Genomic DNA, 27,404 nt, shown 5'->3' on the forward strand with positions numbered 1-27,404 from the left:
CCTTTCCAGAATCCTGTTTTAAAAGGATTTCCAGAGGCCAGCATTGTGCTATAGTGCATTAGACTGCTAGCTGTGATGCTGGCATTCCATATGAGCACTGGTTGGAGTCCTGGCCTGCACCCTGTTAATGCACTCTGGCAAAAAAGCAGCAGAAGGCCAAAGTATCTGAACCACTTCCAGCCATTTGGGAGACCTGGATAGAGTTCTTGGCTCCTGGCTTCAGCTTGGCCCAGTCCTGGCCATTATGGCCATTTGGAGAGTGGACCATCAGATAGAAGATCTCTCTCTCTCTCTCTCTCTCTCTTCCTGTCTCTAATTGCCTTTAAAGTAAATATATATTTAAGAAATTTCCTTAAGATAATTCTGAAAATACATCTCTGTTTACATGTGTATGCATTATATGTTCATCACTGAACACTTGGAAAATTTAATATCGTCTATTGGAGGTGATAAAACTTCCTTCTATATTCAGTCACTTAACATTTGCACATACATACATGCATATATATATATTCTTTTACAAACAAACTATGAATAAATTAGACATGGTATTTTGTAGTCTACTTTTCCTACTCAATAATCTGTAATGAGCTTTTCCCTTCATGTCATTAGCTATTTTTTTAAAGATCATAATTTTAATTGGTTAAAATATTAACCTCTCCTTTTGATAACTTAAGTTTTAGCAATTTTGAAAAAAATGAAATAAAATAAAATAAAAATAAGAAAATAATTTGGTATGATGAATATCTATAGTAAACCCTCTTCAAGATAAATCATACATATGTCTGATTTTCCAGTTTAGATTATTTTATAGAAATTCAATTTCTTGGCCCCAAAGTAATTACTGGGTCCCAGAGTAGGGACACTTTAAGGACTATGGCAAACATTGCCAAACTTCCCTCCAGAAAAAACACCAGTAATTTAGCTACCAAAATTGTATAAGATTCATTTTCTTGAGAATATGCTCAGTAATGAGATACTGAAATAATTTTAAAAGAATCATCAATTGAGTCATTATCATTTCATTATTGTTTTGCATTAAATTTGTTTTTTTTTTTATTTATTTTTTATTTTTTTTTAACTTTTATATAATGAATATAAATTTCCAAAGTACGATTTATGGATTACAATGGCTTCCCCCCCATACCGTCCCTCCCACCCACAACCCTCCCCTTTCCCACTCCCTCTCCCCTTCCATTCACATCAAGATTCATTTTCGATTATCTTAATATACAGAAGATCAGCTTAGTATACATTAAGTAAGGCTTTCAACAGTTTGCTCCCACACAGAAACATAAAGTGAAAAATAATAGATGATTTTTTTTAATGATGATGAAATCAGATCAGACCTATTGTCATGTTTAATCCCAGTGAGAGTCAAGTTGGGAGTTGATAGTTTCTTTTCTTTTTTTTTTTTTTTTTTTTTTTTTTTTTTTTTTTTTTACAGAGCATCAGTTTAGTATGCATTAAGTAAAGATTTCAACAGTTTGCACCCCCATAGAAACACAAAGTGAAATATATTATTTGAGTACTCATTATAGCATTAAATCTCAATGCACAGCACATTAAGGACAGAGATCCTACATGAGGAGTAAGTGCACAGTGACTCCTGTTGTTGACTTTACCAATTGACACTCCTGTCTATGGCATCAGTAATCTCCCTATGCTCCAGTCATGAGTTTCCAAGGCTATGGAAGCCCCTTGAGTTCTCCGACTCTTATCTTGTTTAGACAAGGTCATAGTCAGAGTGGAGGTTCTCTCCTCCCTTCAGAGAAAGGTACCTCCTTCTTTGAAGACCTGTTCTTTCCACTGAGATCTCACTCACAGAGATCTTTTGCCAGAGTGTCTTGGCTTTCCATGCCTGAAATACTCTCATGGGCTTTTCAGCCAGATCCGAGTGCCTTTAGGGCTGATTCTGAGGCCAGAGTGCTATTTAGGGCATCTGCCATTCTATGAGTCTGCTGAGTATCTCACTTCCCATGTTGGATCACTCTCCCCTTTATTTATTCTATCGGTTAGTGTTAGCAGGTACTAGACTTGCTTATGTGCTCCCTTTGACTCTTAGTCCTTTCATTATGATCAATTGCGAACTGAAATTGATCACTTGGACTAGTGAGATGGCATTGGTACATGCCACCTTGATGGGATTGAATTGGAATCCCCTGGTATGTTTCTAACTCTACCATTTGGGGCAAGTCAGCTTGAGCATGTCCCAAATTATACATCTCTTCCCTCTCTTATTCCCACTCTTATGTTTAACAGGGATCACATTTCAGTTAATTTTCAACACTTAAGAATAACTGTGTATTAATTACATTATTAAACCAGTCATATTAAGTAGAACAGACAAAAAAACTACTAAGAGGGATAATGTATTAAGTTGTTCATTAACAGTCAGGGCTATGCTGATCAAGTCACCGTTTCCCATAGTGTCCCTTTCACTTCAACAAGTTTCCTTTTTGGTGTTCAGTCAGTTGTCACCGATCAGGGAGAACATATGGTATTTGTCCCTTTGGGACTGGCTTATTTCACTCAGCATGATGTGTTCCAGATTCCTCCATTTTGTTGCAAATGACTGGATTTCGTTGTTTCTTACTGCAGTATAGTATTCTAAAGAGTACATATCCCATAATTTCTTTATCCAGTCTACCGTTGATGGGCATTTAGGTTGGTTCCAGGTCTTAGCTATTGTGAATTGTGCTGCAATAAACATTAGGCTGCAGACCGCTTTTTTGTTTGCCAATTTAAATTCCTTTGGGTAAATTCCAAGGAGTGGGATGGCTGGGTCGAACGGTAGGGTTATCTTCAGGTTTCTGAGGAATCTCCAGACTGATTTCCATAGTGGCTTGACCAGTTTGCATTCCCACCAACAGTGGGTTAGTGTCCCTTTTTCCCCACATCCTCGCCAGCATCTGTTGTTGGTAGATTTCTGCATGTGAGCCATTCTAACCGGGGTGAGGTGGAACCTCATTGTGGTTTTGATTTGCATTTCCCTGATTACTAGAGAACATTGGAGAAACCCTTCAAGATATTGGCACAGGCAAAGAGTTTCTGGAAAAGACCCGGGAGGCACAGGCAGTCAAAGCCAAAATTAACTATTGGGATTGCATCAAATTGAGAAGTTTCTGTACTGCAAAAGAAACAGTCAGGAGAGTGAAGAGACAACCGTCAGAATGGGAAAAAATATTTGCAAACTATGCAACAGATAAAGGGTTAATAACCAGAATCTACAAAGAGATCAAGAAACTCCACAAAAACAAAACCAACAACCCAATTAAGAGATGGGCCAAGGACCTCAATAGACATTTTTCAAAAGAGGAAATCCAAATGGCCAACAGACACATGAAAAAATGTTCAAGGTCATTAAATTTGTTTTATTATAAGTGTGTGTTTGAGCTTTATTTCCTAAGTTCACTATCCAATTATTTCTTCAATATTTCTTCATTTCTATATTGCCTTTACCAACTTTTTAAGAATTTTTATTTAAATGAATGGAATAAATATCATGTATTTCACACTTATGGTTTTAAGAGAATAATGATACTTCCCACTCTACCCTCTCTCTTCCATCCTCCTCATTTATACAATGACATACTTTAATTTACTTTATACTCACAAGCTTAACTCTCCAGTAAATAAAGAAACCCCCTAGTAACAAGAAGTAACTAAAAAAATTAAAAATAAAACACTTCCTCAAGAGTATAGACAAGGCCTAAAAAGTCAAAGGTAAAAATATCAATTTTGATCATATGCACTACATTTTGTACTCTGTATATTAGCTGCCAAAAATCAGAGAAACATTTGATATTTATCTTTATAGGACTGGCTTATTTGAAAAGCATAATAGTCTCCAGTTGCATCCCGTTTTTGCAAAAGAGAGAATTTCATTCTTTGTAATGAATGAGTAGTATTCCATTGTGTGTGTGTCTGTGTGTGTGTGTGTACATATTTCACAACTTCAAAATTAGTCATCAGTTGATGGCCATCTGGATTGATTCCATATCTTATCAATTTTGAATTGAGATACAATATAACCCTTGATATCCAGATAACTCTTTAATATGCTGATTGCACTTTGAAAAATTCCCAGAACTGGGATTTCTAGGTCATATGGGAGATCTATTTTCAGATTTCTGAGGAATCTCCATACTGTCTTCCATAATGGCTGTGCTAATTTCCAGTCCCATCAACAGTAGATTAGTGTACCTTTTTCACCACATCCTCACCAGCATTTGTTGTTTGATTTTTCTATGATAGCCATTCTAATTGTGGTGAGGTAAAACCTCATTATGATTTTATATGCATTTTCCTGATGGCAAGTGACTCTGGGCTTCTTTCCATGTGTCTGCTGGCCATTTGTATTCCATTCTTTTAAAAATCCACTTATATTCTTAGCCCCTTTCATAACTGGATTTTGTGTTTTGTTCTTGTTGCGTATATATATATATATATATGTATAGAGAGAGAGAGAGAGAGAGAGAGAGAGGTCTTTCATCCACTGGTTCACTCCACAATTGGCTGCAATGGACAGAATTGTGCCGATCTAAACCAGGAGCCAGGAGCCCCCTCCTCTGGGTCTCCCATGTGGGTGCATGGACCCAAGGACTTGGGCCATCCTCCACTGCTGTTCCAGGACATAGCAGACAGCTGGATCAGAAGTTCAGCAGTAGGGACTCAAACTGGCACACATATGGGATGCTGGCACTGCAGGCCTCAGCCTTATCCACTAAGCTAAAGTGCCCCCATCTTTATTTTTAATGTTGATGACTGGTTTAGCTATTTTTGGTCTTGTGATTTCCTATGATTTTAGGTTCATTTTACTCAGATCTGAGAAGAATGTGGTATTTGGATTGAATTGCATTTGCTTTGGGTAGTATTAAGATTTTGATAATATTATTTCTTCCAACCCATGAACATGGAAGATTTTTCCATTTTTGTGACTTCTATTTCTTTTGTTAATGTTTTATAACATTGATTGTAGAATTCTTTGGTTGATTCCTTGGTTAAATTTATGCAAATGATTTATTTTTTTTGTAGTTATTGTGAATGAGACTGATCTTACAAGTTCTTTCTCAGCTCTGATATTGTGTATATAAGAGCTTTTATATTTGTGTGTTGATTTTGTATCCTGTAAGTTTGCAAATTTCTCTTATGAGTTCCAACAATCTCTTAATGGAGTCCTTTGGTTCCCCTATGTATTGGCTCATATGATCTGCAAATAGGGATAATTTAACTTGCTCCTTTCCCAATTGTATACCTTTTATTTATTTTTGTCAAATGGCTCTGGCTAAAACTTCCAGAATTATACTGAATAGTAGTGGTGAAAGTGGACATCCTTGTCTGGTTCAGGATCTTAGTGAAAATGCCTCCAACTTTTCACCAATAAGTATCATGGTAACTGTTGATTTGTCATATATTATTTTGAATATGTTGAGAAATGCTCTGTCTGTATGCAATTTGATTAAGATTTTATCATGAAAGGATTTTGTGTTTTATCAAATAATTTCTCTGCATCTATTGATAATCATACATACGGTCTTCATTCTTCAATTTGATAATGTGATGTACCACATGTATTGATTTGTGCAGGTTAAACAATCCCTGCTTATGATGGATAGATCTCACTTGGTCTGGGTGAATGATCTTTCTGATGTGATATTGGATTCTACTGCATAGAAACTTGTTGAGGATTTCTGAATCTGTGCTCATCAGGGATATTGGTCTATAGTTCACTTTCTTGTATCTTTTCCTGATTTTATATTTAAGGTCATGCTAATCATTTAACAGGAGTTTGGGAGGAATCCCATCCTTTCAGTTGGTTTAAATAGTTGACAAGAATTGAATTAGTTTATTTATTTATTTGAGAGGGAGAGTTCCATACAGAGAAGAGGGAGAGACAGAGAGAAAGGGCTTCCAGCCAATGGCCATTCTAATTGTGAGAGATGGCTATCTCTCACAATTAGAGTCACTTGCCATCAGGAAAATGCATATAAAATCATAATGAGGTTTTACCTCACCACAACTAGAATGACTATCTCTCTGTCTCTCTCTCTCTGTCCACTCTTGCTGTCAAAAAAATTTAAAAAAAAATAAAAAAAAGAAAGGGCTTCCATCTGCTGGTTCACTCCCCAAATGCTACTCCACTTCCAATCCAGCTGATGCTAATGTGCCCAGGAAAGCTATGGAGGATGGCACAAGTGCTTGATATCATTTACCTATGTGGAAGACCAGGATGAAACCCTTGGTTCTGGAATTCTCCCTGCCCTACCTAGATACTAGAGCTTTTTGGGGGTGAAACAGAGAATGCAAGATCTCTCTCTCTCTCTCTCTCACTCTTTCTCTCTCTCTGCAAACCTGCCTCTAAAATAATTAAGTAGGGGTCAGTGCTTGGTACAGTGGGTTAAGTCACTATCTACATTGCTGGTACCCAATATGGATGCCCATTCAAGTCCCATTCAGCTCCTTTATTATACTCCTAGGAAAGTAGCAGAGAATGGCCTGTGTCCTTGAGCCCCTGCAACCATATGGGAAACCTAGAGGAAGTTCCTGTTCCTGGCTCTTGTTTCAGCCTGGCTCATCCTCACCTATTGCAGCCTTTTTGGGAATGAACAATTACATTGTCACCTCTCTCTCTCTTTTTCTCTGACTTTCAAATAAATAAATATTTTAAAAGGCCACAAATGTTATACATTTGTTAGATGTTGCTTTTTCTTTTTTGTTATGGATGTATTTTATTTGAAAAATCAGAATTAGAGAGAGAGAGAGAAGAGAAGAGAGAGCGATCTCCACCCTCTGGTTTATTGCCCCAAATGATTACAATGGCTGGGGCTGGCTGAGGCTGAAGACAGGAACCTGGGACCCCATCTGGGTCTCCCAGTGGGTTTGCAGGGGGCCATGTACTTGGGCCAATCTCTGCAGCACTCTCAGAAGCATTAGCAGGAAGCTGGATTAGAAGTGAGGGAGTAGGCACCCAAACCAGTTCTCATAGAGGATATCAGCATCACTGATAGCAGCTTAACCCATTGTGCCACAATGCCAGTGCTTTGATGTTGTGTTTTCTTAACTGGAATCCATGAGTATCATTTTCTTTATGGACCGCCATAAAAATGTTTCTATGTTTTGTTTTATTGAATATAAAATGTATTCTATTAATATAGAAATAATTATTTTAAAGTCTTGACTTATCTCACATGTGTTGATTTTGTGATATTCTCCATTATAATCGTAATCATTACAATCAACTTCATAGAGACAAATTTGACCATTACAAACAATATTTTGTGGCCATTTACATTTCAAGCATCCTGTCTTACTGACAATTTGTCTTATGATTAACTGTTTTTATAGAATAAAAATTTATTATCCTATCAAGTTTAGAGTTTTTGCCTTATAAACCACTTTTCCTAAATGACTTTATATTTTTTAAAAGTATTCATGCTGCCTACTGCTTTTGTCATTTCTTTTTCAATGAAAACTATGGATAAGAGTGACAATTGAAAACCAGAAAGATTGTGAATGGGAGAGAGGAGGCTTGTATTTGGGGATTTAAACCATGGAAATGGCCTCATGAATAATGGACAACCTTACTGTGTTAATCAAGTTAAACTATGTTCCATAATCTGTATATATGAAATACATGAAACTTGCATACCTTAAATACAGTTGGAAAATCCATTTTTCCAGAAGAATTAGTTATTTAGCCCAGGTTATTTCTTCAGCACCAGGGGTCATTTGAATTGAAAGTCATTGAATAAAATTTAAACCTAAATTAACATAATAAGGTCTTGTATCTAAATACCATTATTTCCAGAACAGCTTTCAGAGCACAGAAGTTCTAATTATTATGATACCAATTTTCTAATACTATGCTATAAGTGTTTGGCTCTGGATAATCAAAGATAAATATTTTTCTGTTGTAGAATTTCATAGCTGGAAGATACACTGAATGACATAAAGTAAGTTTATGTAAAGTCAAAATAATTTGGGGTTGGTGTTAGGCCACTGCTTGCAATGCAGGCATACCATATCCGAGTGTCAGTTTGAGTTCTAGATCATCTGCTTCCAATACAACTCCCTAGTAATGTTCCCAGAAAGGTAGAAGATGGCCCAGATGGTTGAGCCCCTGCCACTCATCTGGGAGATTTGGATTGAGTTCCACACCCCTGGTTCTGAACTGGAGAAATGCTAGCCATGCAACCATTTGGGTAGTCAATCAGCAGATGGAAAATAAATTTTTCTCTTTCTCTCTCTCCCTCACTCTTTCACTCTCACTCTCTGTCTCTCTTCATTTCAAATAATTTAAAAATTTCAAATTTATCCTAATTCATAAGTGTGTTAGTATATTTGTGTCCTTTAAACCACATTAAAGACATGGCTATTATTTTACAGAAAAAAAGAATAAAATTTGTAAATCCCTTTGTCAAGTGGAATTTTTAAAAGATTCTGATTTAGCACATCTGTATAAGAGATGTTTTATATTCTCACATTTTTCTTTCTGTAGTTTCAGATAATGTGAAACCCCTCGTTACCACTCATTTTTCTCATCAGTGGCTAGTGTATGTTTTGAATGTTATGGGGTGATTTTCTTAAACACATTACAATGTATAAACATATTTTAAACTTAAAGTGTGTTTTAGTTTTATATTTTCTTTCTTTTAAATTTATTTTACAGGTAGTGTTATAGACAGTGAGAGAGAGAGAGAGAGAGAGAGGCAAAGGTCTTCCTTCTGTTGGTTCAATCCCCAATGGCCATTACGGCCAGTGCTGCACAATCTGAAGCCAGGAGCAGGTGCTTCTTTCTGGTCTCCCATGCGGGTGCAGGGGCCCAAGCACTTGTGCCATCCCCCAATGCCTTCCCGGGCCACAGCAGAGAGCTGAACTAAAAGAGGAGAAACCAGGACTAGAACCCAGCACCCATATGGCATGCCAGCACTGCAGGTGGAGGATTAACCAAGTTAGCCATGGCACCAGCCCCTCTAGATTTTCAGCATGTGTTCTGTTCCATTGCTTCAGCTTGCTTCTGTGTTGCACCATTGCTGAATTATGTTGTCTAACTCTGTATATCCTTTGTTTCCTCTCAAATCTGTTTTCTTTATGTTCTTTCTTATATTACCACCTCTTTATGTACCACTCTTGTATTACCTATTTAATTTTATTTCCTGGCAGTCATTTTTTCTTCTCTAATTCATGTTTACTGAATTGCAATTCTTTTTCTTTTGGGTATTTACATAGTAATCTAATTATTATTCATATTTGATTTTTCTGATTCTGACAAATTTGTTCTTTCACAATCTAATGTTTTATTTATGTCATCATTTATTAATGCTATATTTTTGTTTTTGCTGTGTGGTGATCATGTCTTTCATGTGTCTTCACTTTGCTTTTTTTATTCTCTGTTGCTCTGTGTGTGAATTGCAACTGTGCCTATTCCATGTTCATGTTGGAGCACATTGGCTCTATGCTGTTTTATGGGGAGGCTTCTGTGTAGGTTGTTAGGAGACAGGCAGGGAAGAATCTTCTGGCATCATATTTTAAAGTTTCGTATGAGCTTATGAATTGTACTAAAACATGGCTCTTCTCTATTTTCTGGAAGCTTCCTTTCTGCTATTTTTTCATCATATGTTAGAACTTTCTCTTTACCTTGATTTTAGTTTTGCCAACATTCACATTGGATTCTCCTCCCAGTGGAGCTTCCTCATTGTAGATCTCTGCTCGGAAACAAGTGCATGTGCTTATGACTTTTGTGAGTTACTTCTTCCTAGGCCCCACCAGCATCAATGAACCTTACAGAAAACCTGCTACTCTTTAACATTCTTAGCTGATTTCAGCTTTTCTCTTAAAGGCATCCCATCAAATTTCTCCTCAGGATGAAGACTTCACTTTTCTTGGGAATTTTGGATCTTGGATACTTCTTACTTTTTTTTAAAAAAAGAATTGTGGTTATGTGTATTGGCCATATACATATTTAGTCCTTTTGAGGATCTATTTACTGACATAGAAAAACCACTTTGAAATAATGATCTTGATACCACCCTCCACATATTCTACTATGGCCCCAGCCTCATCAGGTTTTCCTTCATGGGAAATAAACTAAAAATTCAGGCAGGGGCTCATGGTTTATTAATAAAATAATGCCTTCAAAGACTCAGTGGGCCTTGTTGCACTTTGGCTCCAAAGAGTACCTTGTTACAAGTCATTTTCATGACAGACACAAGCCATCTTTTTACTACTTCTCTCATGGTCATGATACTTCATCTCAAATTAAGGAAATGCCCTCAGCACAGTGGAAAAGTGATAGTAAGAAATATTTCCTTCAATGTGGTCTTTAAACTAGAGCACACTATTTTCTTTAAAATTCTTACTCATTTTCTATATCAAAGTCTCATGAAATTGATTGCTTCATGCTTGGGGTTTGAAAGCAAATTTTCCCATCCTAGAAATCATCACATTGCTGAACACTATTTTTTTACTCTTATTTAATGGAATCATCTGCTTTCACACTGTTTCTATCTACTAAATAAAAATTTTACCAAATATATGACCTTGCATAGAAAAATCTTCTCAAGTTTTAATCCTCTGAAATAAGTTTCCTGATTAATCATCATGTTTTAAGACTCGGTTTGTCTTTGCTAACTTTTCATGATACTCGTTTATGATATTCTTTGCTGGACAGGGGAAAGTAGGTCCTGTGTGGGTAATAAGTCACATCTGGAATATCAGAGACATGGTGTCATCAAAGCATGCATGTACTGCAAACCATTTGAAGAGTAGCTGGTCTGAGGGGCAACAGATCAAGACAGAACTTTGGATGTCACATACAACCGCAGAGTGCTGGGGATAAGTCCCACCTCTGCTTCTCCTCTTATCTTCATACTAACTGTACTGGGAGGCCAAGATGATGACCATACTCTGCTTCCCCTAGTGGTCATCGCGTTTCCCTTTTTTCTCTCTGGTCGTTTCCTTCTCTGCCTCTTCTCATCTTTCTCGCTGGGGCGCTCTGCGGTGTGACATGGACGAACCCTCTTCCTCACCGGGCCCGCGCCTTTCTTCTTCTGCCCTCGCTGCTCCATTTCTCTCAGGCTGCCACCGCCACTACCACCCAGCTGGTGTCGGTGCCTCGCTTTTCCCCCCACGTCGTTCCTGCAGTTTATGGCCCAGGCCGCCTTGGGTCTTTCTGCTCAAGGTTACCACATCCCCCTTTAAATATTCTGCCGAGAAAGAGAAGACGCTTTACCCGACTGTTGGGCCGTTATCTCACGGCGAACTTTCTGACCAAGTATACAGCTACCCAGAGGGCCTTGAAGTGCTGTATAGAGAGCAGTTCCACTTCAACTTGGGAACCTAGCTGATGAGAGGGGGTTCCATCTCCTAACTTGTCCATGTGCATTGACTGGAAGCTGGAAGAGCAGAAGAGGTGTCCTCCAGGCACTCCAGTAATGGAATACTGGTGTCCCAAATGATGGCTTAACTCGCTGGACCACAGCACCCTTTCCCCAAAGTAATGTCTTCATGGCTTCCTTGGTGTGACCTGAACTAATTTTGGAAAGTAAACTTGACCTGAATCTGGAAAAAAAAAAAAAACAAGAAGAAGATGATGAATGAAGTATTTTGATACTGCCACCCACATGGGAGTCCCAGATGGAATTTGTTGGTCTTGGGTTTAGACTAGCACAGCCCTGGCTGTTGCAAGCATTTTGGGAAATGATCCAGAGGATGGAAGATAGCTCTCTTTGTTGCTCTGACTTTCAAATAAACAAATATAAAAATATTTTTAAGGGTTCATAAAATAAAATTAAATATATGATTTTATTTTGGTGCAGTAACAATTTGGAATTCATAAAATGCATTTTTAGCTTACACACTTTCCATATATTAAAAAAATGTCGTTTTTTCCAAAAAACTATACCAAAATAAACTCATACTTTTAAGTCTCTTTCCATGTACTTTCCAAATCTCCCCATGTTTCACCCACTAAAATGTAGAGCAGCCACAACTGATGTTCCCATCCAGGCAGTAGACTTACATTCTGAGTATTTATGGAGCCTGAAAATAAATTTTGATGCAATTTTAATTTAGAACCAGAGTGAAAAGTTTAGAATACAGTGAGAGTGGACATGAGTTTTAAGTACTCTTTTTCTTTAGGGTTTTTTTTTTTTTTTGACAGGCAGAGTGGACAGTGAGAGAGGGAGAGAGACAGAGAGAAAGGTCTTCCTTTTGCCGTTGGTTCACCCTCCAATGGCCGCCATGGCCGGCGCACTGCAGCCGGTGCATCACGCTGATCCAAAGCCAGGAGCCAGGTGCTTCCTTCTGGTCTCCCATGTGGGTGCAGGGCCCAAGCACTTGGGCCATCCTCCACTGCACTCCCTGGCCATAGCAGAGAGCTGGCCTGGAAGAGGGGCAACTGGGACAGAATCTGGCACCCCGACCAAGACTAGAACCTGGTGTTCCAGCACCGCAGGCAGAGGATTAGCCTATTGAGCCCCGGCGCTGGCTTCTCTAGGGTTTTAAGCTAGTTGACTGAATAATAAAAAAGTATTTAGACAAATATTTCTTCTTAAGTGTTTTTATTGAGTTTTAGAAATCCTGATTAAAACCACTTGCTAGTTAAATATCTTCATTGTCCCAACTTGGAGAAATGAATGTCTAGGTTATACTCCCATGCAGTGTTGGTTAATAGTTTCTGTAATGCCTTTCAAAAAGCTTATTGACTACATTTTGCCCTATTTGAAAAATTAAATCAATGAAAATGAAAGATAAATTATGTATGTGGGGATTATCCATAAGAACACCCGTAAAATTTATGATCTGCAATCTCAGTGTGCAAAGTTTTCCTCATTTAGACTGTTTAGCCTTGGCTTTCTTTCCCCTTTATTATGATACGTCAGTGTGAATCTTAGAGATTGTCATGCTTTCTCTTGTCCAATGAAAGCTGGGTTAGATTAGCACTTCTCTACATAAGATTCTAGATTCCTGAGTGCTTATTAAGCTAGTTATGGGGGTCTGTGTGCTTGAGTCACAATTTGAAAGAAAATAATTGGTAACTAAAATGTTAACATTATTGTCATTAGCAGTATTACTAAGTATTTTCTTTTTATCTTATTGTTCATTGTGTTCTTATTGGCTTTTGATGTTTTGAAAATTTACAGCATAAAACTGGGAAACTATGGACTGTTGTGCATTTGAAGGTCTATATATTTATTTTAAATTTCATGTCTGTGAACAGTGCTAGTATTTCCTTTGCTTTGTTTATAAGTACAATCAAATTACACAAGGAAGTGACAGCTTGCAATGCATGCATCTAGTAAAAAGATTAGTTGTTGACAGGATTGTAGAGGGAAGAAATGGGTGACTAGGCAGATAAGATTTTAGAGTAATGAAATGCTGCATAATAAAATGATGGACACACATTATTATAACTTTGCATGAATTCATTGTTTTCAATACAAAATCCTAGTGTCAATTATGGATTTGAGGTGTTAATGATGTATCAAATGTAATCATAACAACTATACTACACTGGTCAGGTTCATATTAATAAGAGGAGTGACTATGCCACTGTGGCAGCAGATATTTTTGGAAAATCTCTGTACCTTCCTCTTAATTTTAACATGAACCTAAGATATCGCTAAAGATAAAATGTATTAAAAATTTGGGACATCAGTCTCTCTCGGCTCACCCCGTGCGTGGCTGGGCGTGCCGCACTCTCCCTAAAGGTGGACCTCAAACTCCAGCAGCTCGAAGTCTGGGCCAACCTCCATGGCCAGGTCCCGGGACTGCTGGACTGGGACATGGGGAACGAGACCTTTCTGGCCTTCACCACATCGCACCTGCCTGTGGCCGAGCAGAACCTTGCCAGGTACAGGCTTCAAATAGTCGAACCACCAAGGTTACCTTTGGAGAAGAAGCCCCATGCTGACAGAGATGGTCCAGAGGTTGAGCCTAACCTGTGGATGTGGGTGAACCCCAAGATCGTGTACCCACCGGGAAAACTGGAAGCCCAAGGGACTAGCGAGAAGAAGGAACTGGCGGGCGCGGTCCCTCGCCCTTGGCTGCCCTGCCATCAGGAAGATGCCTGCTGCCCTGAGGCTGCGGGGCCGGCGCACTGTCGCCTTCCTTCCCTGAGCAGTCTCCATCGCCAAAGCACTTTTCGTCTTCCCCCAGCAGCTGGGAGCTCATGGAAGAGGAGGAGGCCGAGGACCAGGATGACAGCTCCTGTGTGGCTCTCCCGTCCCCTCACAAAAGGGCCCCCCTCCAGAGCCGGAGGCTTCAGCAAGCCAGCAGCCAGGAGGGGAGGCTCTGGCCCTGGCCCCTCTCAATTACTTCCACCTAATTGCCCTGGCATTAAGAAACAGTTCCCCCCGTGGCCTCAACATGCAGCAGATCTACAGTTTCACTCGACAACACTTTCCATTTTTCCGAATGGCTCCGGAAGGCTGGAAGAACACCATCGGCCACAACCTGTGTTTCCGAGACAGCTTTGAGAAAGTGCCAGTCAGTATGCAGGTCGCGGCCATCACCCCATCCCGCTCCTGCTTCTGGAAGTTGACTGAGGAGGGACGCCACCGCTTTGCCGAGGAGGCCTGTGCCCTGGCTGTCACCCAGCTGGAAAGTATCCAGCAGTGCATGAACCAACCAGATATGATGCTCTTCCTCTTTGACCTTTGATGCCACAAAGTGAGTCCCCTGCCTTATTAGTTGCCCCCAGCAGCCTTGTGTGGATATGTGTGTGTGGTCTCTGAAGATGGGGTGAAGGGCAGAGGTGCAGTTCCAGCTTGGGGTGGGGAGCAGCCCATGCGTGCTACCGAGGCAGTGAGGCAGCTGCTGGTGTGCAGACCCAGATGCCACGCTTGTCTCAGAGGAGGAGAGTCCTCGCCCTTCACCAGACCTGAGCGAGTGCCCATTTTCTGGATTTTGAAGATAATCATGGGAGATGCTGGCTTGTGGCAGGCAGCCCTGGGAGCACCACCTACTCGTTCAGCTAACATTGTTAAGCTGCTACTTAACGAACTCATAGGGCTGCAGGGCCCTGTGACAGTTTCTGCTCTGCACTGTGGTAGCTGAGACAGGGGTAAGGGCAGGTGCCATGGCAGCAGAGGGGGGCAGTTTTAGGGAGAGGCTACCTTTGTTTGGAAGTTTTGATCAATAAAGGATAATATGAAGAAAAAAATTTAGGACATCAAATTCAATCAATAAGCTAAATAAATGACTAAACAGATGGGATATATTCCAGGAATGCAGGGCTTGTTTAACACTAACACAATGATTAGTTTTATTATGGTATTAATAATATGGAAGAGAAAAACTGCAGGGTTACTGTTATTTCACTCCTATTAGGGATGCCGGACACCCTGGTGCAAGACTCTCTCTCAGCATAGAAATAAAGGGCTGAGTCCAAGAGTGTGCAAAGCACAAGTGGATTTATTGCATAGAAATGAGTACAGACTCCCGAGAGAGAGGAGGGGCTCAAAGCTGGGAGTCCATTATCAGAGGAGTGAGCCTGTTTTTGAGTTTTCAGTTTTAGCCTTTACCACTATCCATGGGATGCTTTTTTATTGGGGGGGGACATGCAGAGGTTCCTGTTTTAGGACTGCACCCTCTACTTGGGTCTACATTTGGCTGGACCATTGGCCTGTATTCCAAAGGGCAGAACATCTTTGGCCCACATTGTGACATATGGTTGCTAGGCAGGGGGTCTTTGTTTAAGGTTCTGAACACACAAGCTTTTTGGTGAAAAAATTTTCTGTGGCTAAGGTAGGTGGGACTTGGCTCATGTGGGCCATCAGCATTAAATACCTCATCCTGTTTCATGGCCTGAACATGCAGGTGAGTGCCTGTGAGATGGGATAACTTCAGTCAGAGTAAAGGTAGGTCTCAAGATGGAATCTGAGTTCCTGTCACTGGTTTCTGCCCTTCCCAAGGCCTGAGGCAGCTTTCCTAGTCTATTCATGCCTGGGTAGGGGTGTCCAGTCCCTATAACTCCTCAGTGGATAGAGGCCTTTGACAAACTTAATCTTTCCTGACTTCACAAATCTCAGGAAACTTAAAATACAAGAGGACTTCATCAGCATAAGAAAGAGCATGGATAACAAACTCCAGAAAACATAATTAATGACAGAAATTAAAATACTTTACCTTTAATATCAGAAACAAGATAATAATTTGTTTTCACTACTGTTATTCAATGTTGTAGTTACGATTGTAGTCAGTATGCTGAGGCAATAAAAATAAATAAAAGCAATCAAGTTGAAAGGAAGAAGTGAGGATCTCTATTCACAACAATGACCACATAATAGGGGTGCAAATTCTCCATCTTCAAACTCTCACTTGTAGGCCAGCTTTAGGCTTTAGTAATAAAGTTTTATTGGAACACAGATATGCTCATTAATTTACTTATCTATGGATGCTTTAATACTAAAGTGATAAAAAGTTGTCACAAAAATTGTATTGTTACAAATCAGAAACATTTACTATCATTAGTAAGACAGTAGTTTAAGAGAGGAAACAACTGACAACCTTTGCTCTATACAAAAATTCTGATGCATAAGCCAAAATTGTAATGAGCAACAAATGAGTTTAGTAAAACTAGAAGATAAAAAAAATCAATACAGAAAAATAAAATACATTTCTATATACCAGCAATAGTAATCAAAATTTTAGAATCACCACTATTTCATTTAAAATATAAAATATATATCTGATGAAATATTGACAGATCTACAAAAACAACTTAATATTCATATGAAATTAAAATTTTTAAGTAGAAAGAGACATTTTACTCAAAAAAATCTCAGGATTTATCTTAACATTACCTTATAGACTCAACAAAATCGCAATCCCCTTCCCAGCAAGCAATCTGATTATTTTTTAAAATAACATGCTGATATCAGCTCATGGGAAAGTAACTCTGAAAAAAATAATAAAATTGGAGAGATGACTACAAGAATTATAAATTTATACTAATCTAAAGTGTGACAGAAAAATGGAACACAAAAGAAGATCCATAAAAGATTGAAACACAGTGAACAGGTTTTCTACAGAGTCACAATTGCAATGCAGGGGAGAAAGTATAGTCTTTACAATTATTGTGCTGGCACAATATGATATTAATTTCCAAAAGAAATTTCCACTAACAAAAATGTAAAAAATTCATGACATATCTAACTGCAGTATGAAAACTATAATACTTGCAGGAAGAAATCATAGAAGATTTTTGTGAGTTTAAATTAAGTGAAGATTTCCTAGATATGACAAAAAATATAATCTATAATTGAACAAAAAGGATAAATTACCCTAGCATGTTGGCTCTTTGTGATTTTTACTTTTATTTCCCTGATGACTAGTGATCCTGAATTTTTGTTCATGTCTGTTGGCCATTTTTATTTCTTCCTTTGAAAAATGCTTGTTCATGCAATTTGTCCATTTTTTAACTAGAGTGTGTTTTGTTGTTAAATTTCTTGAGCTCCTTATGTATTGTGGATATTAATCCTTTATTGGATGCATATTTTGCAAATATTTTCTCCCATTCTGTTGATTACCTCTTCATTTTGTTATTTCATTTTTTTGCACAGCAACTTCTCGCATGATGTAATTTCATCTGCTTCTGGGATCTTACCCTAGAATTCTTTGCCTAGGCTGATGTGTTATAGACTTTCCTCTATGTTTTTCTCTAGTAATGTGATGTTTTGGGTATCAGGTTTAGATGCTTGATCCATTGTGAGTTGGATCAAACTGGTTTCAAACTTCAGCATGTGAAAATCCAACTTTCCAAATACCATTGTAGAAGAGGCTGAATTCATTTTTAAAGTATTATTTACTTACTTTATTATTTATTTATTTAAAAGGCAGAGATACAGAGAGAAAAAGAGAGGGAGACAGAGAGAGAGACATACACACACACACAGAGAGAGAGAGAGACAGAGAGAGATCTACTAATTCTCTCTCCAAATTGTTTGGCTGCAACTGCCAGGGCTGGGACAGATCAAAGACAGGAGCCTGGAGGCTCTTCTGGCTCTTCCACATGTGTGCAAGGGCCTAATGTGCATTAGCACAAAGGTGATTGGAAGTGAAACAGCTGGGACTTGAATCAGCATCCATATGGGATGCATAAACTGCAAATGGAGGCTTAACCTTCTATGCCACGCACAGTGCCAGCCCTGAAGAGACTGAATTCTACCAAACTTTAAAGGAAGGACCAATCCCCACTCTTATTCAAAACAATTGAAAGGGATAGAATCAATCCAAACCCATTCTTTGAGACCAGCATTACCTTAATTACAAAAGCAGAGAGATGCAATAAAAAAGAACTATACGCCAATATCCCTAGTGGATCTTGATGCAAAAATTCTCAATAAAATAGTATCAAATAGAGTCCAGCAATATATCAACAAGATTATCTACCCAAGGTAGAATTTATTGCAGGGATGCAGATTTACATATGTAAATCAATAAATGTGTTATTTAAAATCAACAAAATGAAAGATAAAGCCGTATGATTATCTCAATAGATGCAGATAAACATTTGACAAAATATGACATCCTTTCGTGATAAAAATCTTTAAAAATTGGGTATAGAAGAAACACACCTTGACACAATCAAAGCAATATATGACTAAACCACAGGCAGCATCATATTGAATGGGGAAAAGCTGGGAGAAATTCCACTAAATCTGGAGCTAATGACAACCATTTTCACCATTATTTTCAATATACTTCTGGAAGTTTTAGTCAGAGACATTAGGCAAGAAAAAAAATCAAAGTGATAAGGAGGAAGCACAATAATCCCTGTTTGCAGTTGATATAATTCTTTATATAGAGAAACCAAAAGACTATTAGAAGGGCTGGCAGTGTGGTGTAGCAGGTAAAGCCACAACCCAAAGTGCTGGCATCCCAGATGGGCTCTGGTTCGAGTCTTGGCTGTTCCACTTCCAATCCAGCTCTCTACTATTGCCTGGAAAAGCAGTAGAAGACAGCCCAAGTCCTTGGGCCCCTGTACCCATATGGGAGGCCTGGAAGAAACTCTGGCTCCTGGCTTCAGATCAGCACAGTTCTGGCTGTTGTGGCCATTTGGAGAGTCAACCAGCAGATGGACGACCTCTCTCTGTCTCTCCCTCTCATTATTTATAAATCTACATCCCAAATAAATAAATACAATCTTAAAAAAAAGAAAAAGAAATAAAAGACACAAAAATTGGGAAAATCTCACATGTTCATAGATTGGAAAAATTAATATCAAAATATCATACTACCCCAAGTAATTGATAGATTCAAAGGAATCCCAATCAAGACACCAAGGACATTCTTCACAATTATAAAAAACATGATCCTAAAATTCATATGGAAAAATAGAAGACCCCAAATGCTTAAAGCAATCTTAAATAAAAATGAAGCTTGAGGCATCACAATACCAGATTTCAAGGCATACTAGAGGGCTGTTATTATTAAAACAGCCTGGTCTGGAACAAAACAAGACATGTTGACCAATGAGACAGAAGAGAAACCCCAGAAATGAACTCACATATTGGCAACCAACTAATATTTGACAAGGGAAATAAAATCACTCCCTAGACAGAAAGATAGTTTGAAAAATGAAAGAGGAAGCTATTTTGGAGAAGAATTTTGTGTTCATAACAATACTACTGACAGGTTACATAAAATGACATTGAAGAAATGACCTCTAATTTTATAGAAATAAGTGTTAACTTGGAGAGAACAAGCTTTGACAGGATCCTGGGATTGGAAATTACTGGAGTAAAGGGAGGTGATATTTAAGGCAGTGAGTAAAGGTATTACTGCTGAGTGACATAATCATACATGATCAAATTTTCCTTCATCTGTGTTTTCTAATCCTTAAATAATAATTATGAATTATATTTGCAACAGTTCACAGTTTTTAAACTGTGAAATGAATATGTAGCACTAAAAGGCAGACCAAGGCACTAAATGATACATTTCTAAAGTTAGAGAAAAAAAGGACCTCTTGACAATTCCCATATATGTAGTATGTGTACTAGTTATCATTTTGTTTAGACTTCTAATACCACAGAAAGATTGAAAAATCTCAAAGGCTCGGTACACATCATATAATTCTATACTAGTCAAAGATAAAAGTTCTTAATCATAACAAATTTTGAATTGTTTATAAAATAAGAGGAAAATGTAAAAAGTAACCTATTTTGTAATTAGAGTTTTGAAATTTTATTTCAACTCCCTCTTGAAAAATGCTGTGTTGCACACATTGTTGTCTTTGAAATGGGTAATGGCATGCATGCATGGTATTCTGAACAGAAAGATTCACTGCATTAATAATCCTGTGGGCCAAATTCAGCTCCTCGCTGTTTTTGTAGATAAATTTTTGTCGGAATACAACCACATCTATTTACTTATAGCCTATACATATTTTAGGCAACAACAGAGATATTATGGTTCATAAAGCATAAGGTATTTACTTTCTGGCTCTTTACAAAAAGGTTTGCCAGAACTAGGCTTAGAAGATCAAAGACCCTTTGATATGTTTTAAAAGGTTTTATCCATCATTCAGAAATGTTACAGAGTATGGAACATTGTATACAATCCCTCAACAATAGTCACAATAATTTGAGTGTCTATCATTTGAGCATTAATGTGCTGGGAGCCAAACCCAAAAATCTCATGATTAGTCACTTTTTACAAACAAATCAGAAAGCCAGAGTAGCATGGGGCTTTTCTTTGTACATCAATAGATATCTCAAATATTAACTAAATTTATTAAGATGTGTCATCAAACCAAAGGCTTTAAATATATGGTAATGGTGTAATAATCAGTATACTATAGATTTTTCCTCATTTTGAAAATGAATGCATTATACATTATTTTATTGATTGGCTATTAGACTACCTCCAACTTAATGATTTTGCAGTATCCTTAATGTTCTTAGTTACACATGTCATATATGTATGAAATATTTTAAGCAATGTAGGCCCTTTTATATTATATATATTGTCCCATTATGTTATATATAATACATTATAAATGGCTTTAACATAGATGTGAATATTAATGCATAATATTTCTTATTTTCTTCAGGATCAAATTCGAGGGAAATAGTTACAAGGTAGAAAGGATGATATATTTCAAATTTGAGCATATCTTACTAATGCACCCATTTAATTTATCAACAGTGTATGAGAATAAACTTCATGTTTGTCAACCCAGTTATTGTTTTTCAATAAAGCATGATCATTATGACCAATATCATTATCAATATGAAAAAATGATAACTGATTAATAATTAATTTTTGGTCATCTGTATGTTTTTATTAAAGTTTATTTGTTTATTTGAAAGATACAGAGAGAGAGAGGGAGAGACAGAGAGAGAGAGCTTCCACCCACTTTTTCACTCCTCTGATGGCTGCACTGGTTAGAGCTGGGCCTGGCTGAAGCCAGGAGCCAAGATCTCCTTCAGAATGAGTGGCTGCCACATGGGTGGCAGGGGCCCAATCACTGGAATCATCTTTTACTGTTTTCCTTAGCCATTATCAAGGAGCTGAATCAGCAGTGGAGTAGTCAGGGGGTAGGGGATATGGCATAGGAGGTTATGTCTCCACCTGCAGGACAGGCATCTTATATGGGCACCAGTTCAATTCCTGGCTGCTTCACTTCCCATCCAGTTCTCTGCTGATGACCAGAAAAGGCAATGAAAGATGGCCCATGTGCTTGGGCCCCTGCACACACTTGGGAGACCCAGAGGAAGATCTTAGATCCTAGCTTGGGATCATCCCAATTCTGACCATTGTGGCCATTTGGGGAATGAACCAGTGGACAAAAGACCTCTCTCTCTGTAACTCTGCCTCTTAAGTAAATAAATACATCTTGGCCGGCGTTGCGGCTCACTAGGCAAATCCTCCACCTTGCGGCGCTGGCACACCGGGTTCTAGTCCCAGTTGGGGCACGGATTCTGTCCCGGTTGCCTCTCTTCCAGGCCAGCTCTCTGCTGTGGCCAGGGAGTGCAGTGAAGGATGGCCCAAGTCCTTGGGCCCTGCACCCCATGGGAGACCAGGATAAGTACCTGGCTCCTGCCATTGGATCAGCGTGGTGCACTGGCTGCCATGCGCTGGCCGTGGCAGCCATTGGAGGGTGAACCAACAGCAAAAGGAAGACCTTTCTCTCTGTCTCTCTCTCTCACTGTCCACTCTGCCTGTCAAAAAAATAAAAAAATAAAAATAAATAAAATAAATAAATCTTAAAAATATGTAGAAAAAAGAACTGGGGCAGCCAGGATACAAACTGGCACCCATATGCATTGCAGATATCATAGATGGTGGCTTTGCTATGACACTAACTTGACCTCTCCTTTATGTTTGTATTTTTAACAATTTAAACCTCTTTAGCTTGTGAACTTCACAGTACAAACTACAAACATCTTTAGATGTTTTCACATGTTTGTTCTGGCTTAACTTGCAGCTTGCATGTAGCAAATTTTAATTCTTAAAACTTGAGAGCCATAATGAAATAGATCTGCTATGACCTTTTTTATGAAATGAATTTTTCATTCCATAAACTCCACATTTTTCAGGATTTTTACAACTGTTGTTAACCTGTTTATATTTTCATAGTATGAAATCATTGGTGTTCAATATTTGCTTTTCTTGAGTTGAAACCTAAATATTTGGAGAAAGAAAATTTATTATGGCAAATTAGGTACAGTTTTTATGCTTGAGATATTTATGTGTGTTATGTGTATTCTAAATTGTACAGCTTCATGCCTCCTGCTTTTGAAGCAGTGTATGGTGAGCACTTGAGAGAGACTATTAAGTGTTTGAATGTGTATTTTAATATAAATATGTAACTTCCATTTCACTCCATGTAGCTAAGTGATAATTCACATGTGTGGTTATCCTATTAATAGTGGGCTTTATAATTCTTTGAACCATTCATAAATAATAAATTTGTACTTCTCCATATTACTAATGCTTACTTCTCTTATAGTTACTCCTGTTTTGTAAACACCAAACACATAAACTAACTGTTTTCTTGTTGCTTTAATTTTACATTCTTATGTAACATTTGATGCATACAAAAGAGTACAGTTGATATGTTGAGATATAAAGCACAACAAGTTAGCACTCTGAACCCATCACTTGAGATCAGCACTGTATTTGCTTTGGCCAACTGCTTGTTCTCTTATTATATATAATATGTATATAACTATATAAAATATAGTTCATGTATATAAATTTATATGTGTAAATATATGTGTATAAATAAAATACACCATATATGCATATAAGTATATTTATGTAATATATATAAAACCTCATTGCACTGGGAAAAAAATTTCTTAACTGACATTGATTTTCTGTTTATTTCTATTTTACTAAGCTGGCATGGAAAGGGATCTCAGTATTTATCCATTCCTCCCTTTATTGGACCTTACCAGGAGCGATGTATTTGTAAAGCAAAAGCTGCATTCTCACCTGCAAACATAAAATGAAGCATGAAAGGAATCTTTTCTGTAATGGAAACAAGTCTGGGAGACATCTGCTGGAAAGGAATGAAAAGCACAAGTGAGTTCTATCTCTTACAGAATCCAGTGGGTTTTACCACTTGAAATGCTCAGTTTTCATGAACTTACAATGTCAGCAGCAAACAAATGAGAACATCAGCCACAACACCCATTTTATACTATATCAATTTGTGCGGGATGGAAATTTCAAAGTGTATTTTTGTCAAAACAAAGTTGCTACCAAAATTGTTCTTAAACATCTAAAAAGGAAACCATCTAAAATCTTGAATTGTGTGTTTAAAATAAATATTTGGGTGAATTTTTACAATCTGCATTTCAGTGACTCTGGGCAAGTATAATAAATCCCTGTAATTCCATAGCACATGGTTTCAGATCAACACAAAACCAGAAAATCAAACAGCCATGTACACATCAGTAAATCCATTCAAGAAAATGGCCAGGCATGGAGCAGGGAGACACCAGGACCCTGTCTTGCAACACAGACTTTGGCACATAGGAAAATCTGTAGGCAGGGTCTGGCAAGATGAGGCATCCCCCAGCTGCAGGGACCTGCTGGGAGGCCCAGATACCATGGCAGCCCTGAGATTTGTTGGATCTAATCTCAGAGCCTGGACCACACTGCTGACCTTGGTGCCTCAGCTCCAGCCTCTGAGGTGGCTGGCCCACAAGGTGGCTGACAGTCCAGGGTGCATCCTGTGTTCCCCAGGCCAACCCACTTCCCAAAGCTAATGCACCACTGAAGCCCAACCCTGCATGGGGCTTCACTTTGATGTGGCCAAGAGGAGAGGGCCTCTGTGCACCCAGCACCACCCAGAATGTGAAAATCTCAGAGCCACTTTGCAGATCCACCTCTAATCATGGCTTTGCTGCCAAGATCCACAGGCAGTGGCCAGAAACCACAAACCTGACCAGAGGCACAAATGCCCTCTGACTCAAGCCCTGGAGCTGGGTAGAGGGCAAGGAGAGGAACCTCTGAGTGCTGCTGGCCACGCTGCCCAAGCTGCCCATGCTACAGTGGAACTGGGCAGGCAGCCCCTGGGTGCTGTGACTACATGAGAGGTGGGGAAGAAGCTGTGACTACATGAGAGGCGGGGAAGAAGCAGTGGTGCTGCATACTGCTGGTTATGAGCTGGACACGGCCACGGGGCAGATGAAGGAGCCACTGGTCAGAGAGCTCTGCAATACCTAGTGAGAGTTCCAGAACCAGAGCACCTGGCCCCTCTTCCAGGCTGATAATGGTGGTGAGTGCACCAGGCTCTGGAGGCTGAGGGCTGCCAGTCTGAGTGTGGCACTGCCAGCAGCAGGGCTTTTGAGTGTCCTTCCCTCCATCAGCCAAAGACTCAAGGAGAAAGCATTCACACTCATGCGTGTTGTCCTATTTTCCTTTTCCCTGCCCCAAGCAGAGGTGCGGGCTGCTCTCTTCACTTCTCAAGCTAGGGATCACCCCCTTCTGGGGCCCCTCACCACCCAGGGTGTAATGTGCCTTATGACCATCAACATATCACTGAATGGTTTTCTTATGGAAAAGCTGCAGGAGCCCAAGGAGAAGCAGACAGGCTTTCTTTTAAGGATTTCAAAAGGTAGATTTGGTTTGTCATGTTCTTGCAGTAGCTGATCATCTTCCTATATCTTGGTTGAAAGAAATATCAGAGTTGGCATTAACTGAAAAATGCAAATATTTTTTTCTTTTTTAAAACTTTTATTCAATATAATTTATATAATTTTCCAAAGTACAGTTTATGGATTACAATGGCTTTCCCCCCCACATAACTTCCCTCCCACCCACACCCCTCCCATCTCCCGCTCCCTCTCCCATTCCATTCACATCAAGATTCATTTTCAATTCTCTTTATATACAGAAGATCAGTTTAGCATATATTAAGTAAAGATTTCATCAGTTTGCACCCACACAGGTTTGAGTAATAGTTATAGGGTTAATTCACATTGGACAACACATTAAGGACAGAGATCCCACATGAGGAGTAAGTACACAGTGACTCCTGTTGTTGACTTAACAATTTGACACTCTTGTTTATGGCGTCAGAAATCTCCCTAGGCTCTAGTCATGAGTTTTCAAGGCTATTGAAGCCTTTTGAGTTTGCCGACTTTGCTCTTATTCCAACAGGGTTATAGTCAAAGTGGAAATTCTCTTCTCCCTTCAGAGAAAGGTACCTCCTTCTTTGATGGCCCATTCTTTCTACTGGGATCTCATTTGCAAAGATCTTTCATTTAGGTCCTCTTTTTTTTTCCAGAGTGTCTTGGCTTTCCATGCCTAAAATACTCTCATGGGCTCTTCAGCCAGATCCGAGTGCCTCAAGGGCTGATTCTGAGGCCAGAGTGCTCTTTAGGACATTTGCCATTCTATGGGTCTGCGTGTATCTCACTTCCCATGTTGGATCATTCTCTCCTTTTTTATTCTATCAGTTAGTATTCGCAGACACGAGTCTTGTTTGTGTGAAGTCTCTTTTTTTTCTTTTTTTTAAGATTTATTTCTTTATTTGAAAGACAGTTACAGTGAGGCAGAGGCAGAGAGAGAGAGAGAATCTTCCATCCACTGGCTCATTCCCCAGATGCCCGCAACGGCCGGAGCTGGGATAATCGAAACCAGAAGCCAGATGCCAGGAGCTTCTTCTGGGTCTCCCTGATGGGTTCAGGGGCCCAAAGACTTGGGCCATCTTCCACTGCTTTCTCAGGCCATAGCAGAGAGCTAGATTGGAAGAGGAGCAGCCGGGACTAGAACCGGTGCCCATAGGGGATGCCGGTGCTGCAGACAGTGGCTTTACCTCCTATTCCACAGTGCTGGGCCCCTGAAGTTTCTTTTATAAGGGCTTTCATTCCACTTGGGAAGGTGCTACCTTCAGAACCTGATCACCTCCCCAGGGTCTCACTCCTAAGATTATCACCCTGGAAGCTGGGATTCCACACATGGATATGCAGGACACAGATATTCAGACCACAGCACTAACTGACCAAGGCATGAATTTGCCCCACTTGTTGTGGGCCAGCAGGAGCTGAGCTTGGCCTCCAAGATGGGCCCTGAGGGTGCAGCTCCTGGGAGGAAGGAAATGGAAGCCTCTGGAAGCTGATTTGCTGAAACTCATTGGGAAATAGATTTGAATTTGGTACAAAAAAAAAAAAGGCAGCTTTCAGGGAAGTACTGGCAGGCAGAGGAACGGGTTCACTGCTGTGTTCCAATGCAGTAGTTGTGTGAACCCGAGTTCTCTGGCAGATTCTGGTACTGTTGGCGAGGAGAGAGGCTGACTGCTCTCTAGCACCTGTCTCTGCACTCTTCCTAACACAGAGGCTGGCAGAGATGATGATGTCCTTGTCTTCCCTTGGGCACAATTGTAACATCTTAGATGGCAGCTATTAGACCATCTGTAGGCTCCACAGGGAATGTTCAGCTGTCTCCTGGGACTGTCATAGCCTCTCTTCAGTAATTTATGCTAATATCCTGCTATCTGTTACACGATATTTTTTTAACTTTTATTTAATGAATATGAATTTCCAAAGTACGACTTATGGATTACAATGGCTTCCCCCACATACCGTCCCTCCCACCCACAACCCTCCCCCCTCCCACTCCCTCTCCCCTTCCATTCACATCAAGATCCATTTTCAATTATCTTAATATACAGAAGATCAGCCTAGCACACATTAAGTAAGGATTTCAACAGTTTGCTCCCACACAGAAACATAAAGTGAAAAATAATAGATGATTTTTTAAATGATGATGAAATCAGATCAGACCTATTGTCATGTTTAATCTCAGTGAGAGTCAAGTTGGGAATTGATAATTTCTTTTTCTTTTTTTTTTTTTACAGAAGATCAGTTTAGTATGCATTAAGTAAAGATTTCAACAGTCTGCACCCCCATAGAAACACAAGGTGAAATATATTGTTT

The 27,404-nt window shown here is 39.1% G+C and overlaps 1 long non-coding RNA gene and 1 pseudogene across 2 annotated transcripts in view; one reads left to right on the forward strand and one right to left on the reverse strand.

The window, feature by feature from the left end:
* Positions 1-8,674: 8,674 nt before the first annotated feature.
* Positions 8,675-27,404, reverse strand: part of LOC138847904 (uncharacterized) — a 59,701-nt gene continuing 40,971 nt past the window's right edge. The window contains exons 2-4 of one of the 2 annotated variants that reach the window (XR_011385785.1): positions 23,452-23,515; positions 16,809-16,903; positions 8,675-11,562 (exon numbers count right to left, since the gene is read on the reverse strand). This is a non-coding gene — a long non-coding RNA (uncharacterized lncRNA). Of the gene's footprint in view, positions 11,563-16,808; positions 16,904-23,180; positions 23,516-27,404 lie in introns of those variants that run through there. The other variant, XR_011385784.1, reaches the window with a different exon arrangement.
* The window catches only part of LOC127488569 (forkhead box protein R1 pseudogene), a 49,821-nt pseudogene continuing 35,914 nt past the window's right edge, over positions 13,498-27,404 (forward strand).

The sequence above is a fragment of the Oryctolagus cuniculus genome (assembly GCF_964237555.1).
Source record: "Oryctolagus cuniculus chromosome 17 unlocalized genomic scaffold, mOryCun1.1 SUPER_17_unloc_3, whole genome shotgun sequence".
Classification (NCBI taxonomy): Eukaryota; Metazoa; Chordata; class Mammalia; order Lagomorpha; family Leporidae; genus Oryctolagus; species Oryctolagus cuniculus.